Source organism: Camelus ferus, chromosome 3, assembly GCF_009834535.1.
Source record: "Camelus ferus isolate YT-003-E chromosome 3, BCGSAC_Cfer_1.0, whole genome shotgun sequence".
NCBI lineage: Eukaryota > Metazoa > Chordata > Mammalia > Artiodactyla > Camelidae > Camelus > Camelus ferus.
In genome coordinates this window covers 81,811,211-81,818,676 of record NC_045698.1, presented here as the reverse complement: position 1 = coordinate 81,818,676, position 7,466 = coordinate 81,811,211, and positions in this window count along the sequence as shown.

The following is a 7,466-nucleotide window of genomic DNA, read 5'->3' as shown; positions in this document are numbered from 1 at the left end:
CCTAGAGAACGGGGACCACGTGCATTATTCCTTTGACTTCGCCACAGCACCTCACTCAGTGCTGTTTTTTCTGCATCAGCTAGCCCTTGTCTGAGCAGAGGGTTACAGAGCCTCACAGTCTGCAAGACAGACTGGGGTTATGAGCATGGTTTTAAGATGCCTGGGTTGGAAATGCTGCTCTGCCACTCATTAGTGACATTTAACACCTCATGGAGCCTCACTTTTGCTTATCAGTAGAGTAGGAGGGATATTAGTAGATATGTGCTAGGGTAATTGTGAGGATTCGGTGAGATAAATGTTTGAAACTCTTAATAGATTGACGAGGATTTAATATGTGCTTGATAAGAGTTGTCTCTGTCTTTTTATCATTGCTAAGGCCACAGGTCTAGGTCCTGAATGAGTAAGGACTACCTGTGAGGCTGGGATCTCTTTAGCAAATCTGGGCCATTCTTTGTAGATCTGAGAGTGATGAGATACTGCCCTTAGTCCATGTGTTCCATGGATGTGGCTGGTGAGCAGCTACTTATATATCATGGGCTGAAACATGTTCCTCCTACACCTAAGAAGGTACATGCCTATTGCAGAGAGGGGCGAGGACACCGGCTCAGCCAGCCAGACGAGCGCACAGGCATGGCATCTGTCATAGTCAGAGGGTCCCACAACTCTAGTCCCAGCATCCAAAATCACGCCCATACCTGCTGCAGGGTCACATTCAGGACTGGGGTAGAAACATTAATGGGACAGAGCCTTCTGGAGCCTGTGATGACAACAGAGAGATCTGAGATGATGCTTGCTCTGACTTCTGCCAGGGACTTCTGCTGTCTTAAGAAGCCCTCCTATTTCCAGCTCAAGCTTCTGGTGCCTGTGTCTGTGGGCAGGGGACCCCTCCCCCACCTCCCGCAACTTATAACCAATTTTATTATTATTGTTTGTTGTTTAAAATATGAGGCAATAAGTATACATACATGTGCTCTCCACCTCTTCTTGTCACATAAATGTGGTATTCTGTGCCAGTTTTCCACTTTGCTTTTGTTTACTTAACAATATTGCCTGATGATGTCTTGTAGAAGCATATGTCAGTCTTCCCCATTTCTTTTTACCATATATTCCTTTGAGTGGATGTACCATGGCCTGGTCAACTAGTCCTCCAATTGATGGGCATTTGGGAGAGGAGCCTTTCTTGATTAAACAGCAGAGCCTGGTTAGCTATTTAAACATCCTACAGGCTCCAGTACTTTTCCCCACACCCTTTCTCTTCCTTGGGTTGTTTGCCTTCTAACAAATTAGTAGGCCTGCATCACACGACAGTCAAAAAATATATGCCAAATGGAGCTGAACCTTAAAGGAAGAACGGGCTTGCTCTCGGTCTTAGTTCTCACTTCTATTCCAGTCCCCTTTGGATTCTTTATCTGCAACTGCAGAAACCTTGAAAATATGACCGAGAATTAAAACCAAAGGCAGAACTGCATGGTGTTATAAAATTTTAAAGAATCGCATGAGTGCTCAACATTTTAAAATGATTTTAAAAAGATGAAGTGGTGGGGGAGTTTTTGTGGCTCCAGGGGTTTAATGAAAAACTTGAAATTATAACTCTAATACCCATCTTTACTTTAATACCCAATGTCTTCATTTGGCAAATGAAAATCATACTGATTGTCACCCATTTCTCTTTTTGGATGGAGAGTAGTACCACTATATTACTGGCAAATATTTTATAAACATGAAATGTTAAACCGTAATAGTAATTTTGCATGGTAATGCAGGAACCAGGTCTTTATACCCCACTGCCATAAGTGGTTAACAAGAAGATAGTCTGTGTTTGGGAGGCTTTATAGAGACTGGCAAATGTCCTTTTTCTCTGATGAAGTAAAGTCACCTCAGATTGTATGTTGTTACACATGGACATTATTCCCCTGGATAGAACTTATGATTTGCTGCAGCCCAGTAGCAGCTCTCCTCTCTGAGTAGTCCAGGCAATGCTCCCTGACCTCCAGCCTCTGCCACTGCCCTTCTTATTTATCCTGATCATTCCTACTTGTTGTCTTTATTGATGTTGTCCCTAAGCTAAAATTGACTCTTTGTTGCACGCAGTCATAGCAAACCCTACACAGAGACCCCGCCTTCAAACCCAGGTCAGTCTAGTGCTACATCCTCTAGTGGCATTGAGACTGGCATAACTGCAGTGGTCAGTTTCTTTAACCTCTCTGGGGTTCATCTTCATGATCTGTAAAAGGTGAAGTGTGATATTTACTGCTCAGGATTATTATGAGGATTAAATGAGATAATGTGAGCAATTAAGTGGTCAGTAAATTTCAGTCTACTTGAAGGTGGACTCTTTGACTATTCTGCCTTTCAACATCACCTCCCTTGTTAGAATTCTTGTTACATTTACGAGACTTCAGTCTGTGACACACACCTTGATGCTTGAATAAGAATGATTTTGCATTGTCCACTTACGTTGTTTGTATAAAAAATCCTCACCCCGTGTTTTTCAGGTTGCCTCTGGAGAGAAGGTAAATTTTAATTGAGCATTTACTGAGGGTCTAAATAAAGCTCAGAATCAGATTTTTAGAGCTTGAAGGGAATATAAGGATGGGTCATGTTGTATTTTCCAGGACAGGTCACCACAGCACTCTCATCCTTTATACTCTTCTACAGTGTGGACTTGCAGTTCCCCTCTTCAAAGAGGTGAAGTCTAGTTCTTCCCCTTTGAATCTAAGCAAGCGTGTAACTACTTCAACTAGTAGAATACAGGGAAAGAGACACTATGTGATGTCCAAGATTAGGTCAGACAATGCCATGCAGCTTCTCTCTGGTTGAGCAGGACCATCACATTTTGGAGTTCCCAGTCTTCTGTAAGAAATTCAACTTTACTGAGGCCGCCATGCTGTGAGGAAGTCCAAGCCACATGGAAAGGCAACCAGACATGGAAATGAAGAGGCCACTTTGCAAGTAGATCTTCCAGACCCCACTGTTCTAGCCCCAGTTATTTAGGTCTCTTCATAGAAGCTCTAGACATCATGGGGTAAAGAAGAGCTGTCCCACTACGTTCTTTCCAAACCCCTGACCCACAGAACCCATAAGCACAGAGAATGGTTGTTGTTTCATGCTGCTGAATTTAGGGTAGTTTGTTATGCAGCAAAGATAATTGGAACAAGGGATTCCAATTTGACTGTCATATTTTGGAGATTACATAGGTCCAGAGAGTGCAAATAAATCATTTTATTTATAAAAGGACTTAGTGGTAGACTCATTCTTAAGCACAGGGTTCCGGGCCTGAAGCTCTGTGCACTGTTTATTACATCGTGGACCCTCCTAGTTCTTGATGTCAGCCTTGCCTGTTTGTGTAGTCAAACCTTGGCTTCAGGCCTTTGTTCTTAGATTGTACACATTCTACTTAGCACGTGTGGCTCATGTTGCAAGCCATGAGCAGATGAATTACACAAGCCTGGCAGACAGGATTTTGTTGCAGACTTTAGGTAGGGAGAGACATTGGGAGCTCCTGGAGAAGGAATAAAGATGAAGAAATGGAAATGGAGAGCAGGTGAGACAGTCTGCTGAGGCTGGAGCCTGGCAGGGGAGGAAGTGGTAAGTGACACAGCAGGATAAAAATCATGAGACTCTGGTGGAGAAAGAGGGTTGAAATTGCTTCAACTCTATTGAGGCAAACAACTGTGTGCTGACGAGAAGGCTGATGAGCATTTCTAGCCAGTCTCTTACTATCTACAGCTCAAGGAGAAGTGAGGGGGGTGGCAAATGGAACAAGAAGGAGCAGAGGGACTCAGTGTGAGAGGGGAGAGAAAGCTGCGAGATGGAGGGGAGAAATCTGGGAAGTCTATGGACACAGCAGGGTGAGCTCTACTGGGGAGAGAGATGGGGAACTCAAGCCAAGAAGCCAGGGAACAGTTGGCCCTAAGTGTCCAAAAAAAGAAAGGAAAAATTGGAGACAGTGGGAGATGATGAAGGGAATAAAATAAAAGCACAAACAAAAAGTTCAAAGAGAACATTTGGGATAGAGGTTAAAGCAGTAAAGAGCATCTGAAAGAGGTAGGGAAAATGGAGATTGAAATACATTTTGAATGAAAATAGTAGTAATTTTCGTTAAAAGAAAATAGTTTGGATGAGAGTTTAAGTGGCATGACATGTTTTGATTTTACCTGCTTACAAAGAAGGCCATATTGTAACTAAGATGTTCCCAAAAGTGAAGCCTAAGATACCATTTTATTAAAAGAAAAATTGTACATATATTAAATTTTTTTAAAAAGGGTATGCTGGGAATTAGATTTTCTTGGATTACTAGGGGAAAGAAATAGCATTAAGGAGTAAAATCCTGTAATTGTAACAAAGCAATTGAAATTCAGTAAGAATGTTCATTGTTTAACCAATACCTGTATTTGAAACCAAAGAAGACCAGAAATACAAGAAGGTAATTTATCTAGCTCATACTCTGGAGTTCTTTCTGATATCTAGAGACCTTTTTGCCCTTATATTTTGACTTATTAGTACCTTAAGACTGAAATCTTGATGAAGAAGAAGATGATGATAAGTATGACATTGATGATGGTGGTGGTGGTGGTAAGGATGCTGCTGCTTCCTGTATGCTGGGTGCTATTCTAAGTGCTTTACATATATTAACTAATTTAATCTCCCAACAATAATTTGGGGTTAGTTAAATGTCTTCGGTTATGTGCATTTTATGGATGAAGCTACTGAGGCACACTTCTCTTTCTTTTTCTTCCCCATTTCCATGTCTATTTCTGTCTAAGTACTTAGGAAGGATTAGAAAGAAAACCTAAAGCATGATAATCAAGTAATAAAAAGCAGCCATTTGCAAGGTCCTGATCATACTCAGAATCTCCTCACCCCTACTCATTGAGGCTCTGCTCAAGAGTGAACCTCGCATCTCCATGTCCCACGTTGTTAGAGTATTTGCTTATTAATGGAATGATTGATATGCCTAGTGGAGTGGTTATTATTTCTGATTATGGGAGAACAGACATTATAATGCCACCTAAGGGTAGGGTTTTATCCTTTAGTGGTTGTGTGATGTAAAGGAAAGAAGAGGAAGTCTCTGGAGTTGGAGAGGACTTTGAATTTGAATCTTGGCTTCTTACTATTCATTTGACTTTGGACAATTTATTTACTGTTGTTCTATTCACTTGTAAAATGGGAATAATACCATCCACTTTGCAGGGTCATAGTGAAGTAAGTGAAATGAGAGATTTAAAGTGCCTAGGAAGATGCTTAAGAGTTAGCTGAGGTTCAAATGTGTTACTTTTTTTTTTTAATGGAACTGATAATTGGTGACTGCAGGTATTTGATAATAATCAAATCAGATATTGTTATGGACTTTATAGATGAGGCTGAAAACTTTGTAGTTTCATATGCACTTGGATTATATACCTCCATTATAAAACGATCACAGAATGAAAAGTTGGAAAATAATTATGAGATTTAGGCAAATGAGAAAAAAATGCTTGAAAGAAAACACTGTAACTGTCTTTTAATTTCAAGGACTCATCTGTGGTAGACAGAATAATGACTCCCCAAATGTGTCCACATCATAATCCCTGGACTCTGTCAATATGTTATCTTACATGCTAAAAGCAACTTTGCAGATGGGATTAAGTTAAAGCCTTTCAGATGGGAAATTACCCTGGACTGTCTGAGTGGTACAATCTAATCACATGGGTCCTGAAAAAATCAGAGAATCTTTCAGACTGTGGTCATAGAAAGAGATGTGATGGTAGACAGTGATCAGAGAGATGCCACATTGATGGCGCTGAAGATGGGAGAAGGAGCTATGAGCTAAAGCATGTGGATAATCCCTAGAAGATGGAAAAGGCAAGGAAATGTGTTCTCCAGAAAGGAACACAACCCTGCTGACCCTTGATTTTAGCCCACTAAGACCCATGTTGGACTTTTGATCTACAGAATTGTATGGTAATAGTAAGTTTGTGTATGTAGTAGTGATATAGCTTCCTTTGTTCTCATGATTCCTATTGGGAATAGTCTTAATTTCTTAGCCTTTATGGTAAGACCCTCCCTCTTAATAGAGTCCTTTTGAAGATATGCTATGTTAGCCTCCCTTTGGAGTGTCTTAAAATTGACTTCATTTTTCTCTGGCCTGCCCCCTTTTGACTCACTAATGGACCACTCACAGTCTTGTTTGCACCATAGGGTTGTCCACTTGGTCACAGTTAATTTGAAGAGATTGCTTGGCCCAATGTGGGCCAATCAGAGTCTCTCTCCCAGGAGTTTGGATTAGGTTGAGGGAGAAGTTAGTCTCAGCCTCTGCGTATGGCTTGAACTGAGATGGTGGAAACTTGGGGGCTGAGTGCTGGCCACAGGCATGAAGATGGTAGAAATTAGATATATAGGGATAGGAGCCTGAGGCTGATGGACAGAGCAGAGCAGAAACGAGGGTCTGAGAGAAAGACCAAGAAGGTCACAGCCATGTTCCTGCTCTGCCGGCTCTTAGTCAACACTTTTACCCCTGCCCCAGATTCCACAAGATAACATTGTGCTATTATAAAAATGTCCTCTTAATTGTTTTCCTTAACCTTGCTGAGGGTTTTCTGTTACTTGCAGACAAAAGGGCCTTGACTGAAACACCTACCAGGGTGAAGATGAATCAAGAGGATGGGAAGGAGTTTCCATTCATGTCATTTTGGGTCTTCCTTGTGCTTTATTCCACGGAGGCCCAGAGAAAGATTCAGAGCAATGTGATTATTCTGTAGGCCAGGGAGCATTTCATACTTTCACACTATAGCTGGAGCTCTTGGTAGGGCCTGCCTGGCGAGGGTTGAGGCCCCTGGCTATAGAAGGCTTCTTTAGGCTCTGGCCAAAAGCATCTGACTCTCACATTCAAAATTAATGTTGGCAGAGGGGTATTTTTAAATCAGGATTTTTCGATGACAGCTGACCCAACCTTACTTGGTGCTTTTCTGTGCTACTTAATTTTGAGACTATGCCTGTAGAGATTATGGTTTCTTAGAGGAGAATTTGCAGCCAGAAATGGTAGTTTTTCCAATTATCGTTAATTCATAGAATTTAAAAAGCAACCATAAAAATCATGATATTCAACTCTTTTGTTATGCAGACAAGGAAATATGCTCAGAAGGGTTAACTGGCTTATTTTATGGTCTGGGTCTGGGTGTGCATCTATATGCAGAATTACCAAGCTCATAATTATTTAGAGAATGAATTAAGTATCAGAGAACACAGAAATCTTTGGACTGAAATATGTCTATGAATACCAAGTAATTTTCTATAATGCATAGAAAATATTACCTTTCTTTTTATGAATTGATGTTATTTCTATAAGCCCAAGTGTGCCCAAAGAAATACAATTTCTTTGACAGACTGGATGTTATTAACAAGGAGTCAGATAACCTTAAAAATAAAGTATTCCATGTATTTACTCCCCTTCCTTCCTCCCTCCCTTCCTTCCTTCCTTCCTGCTT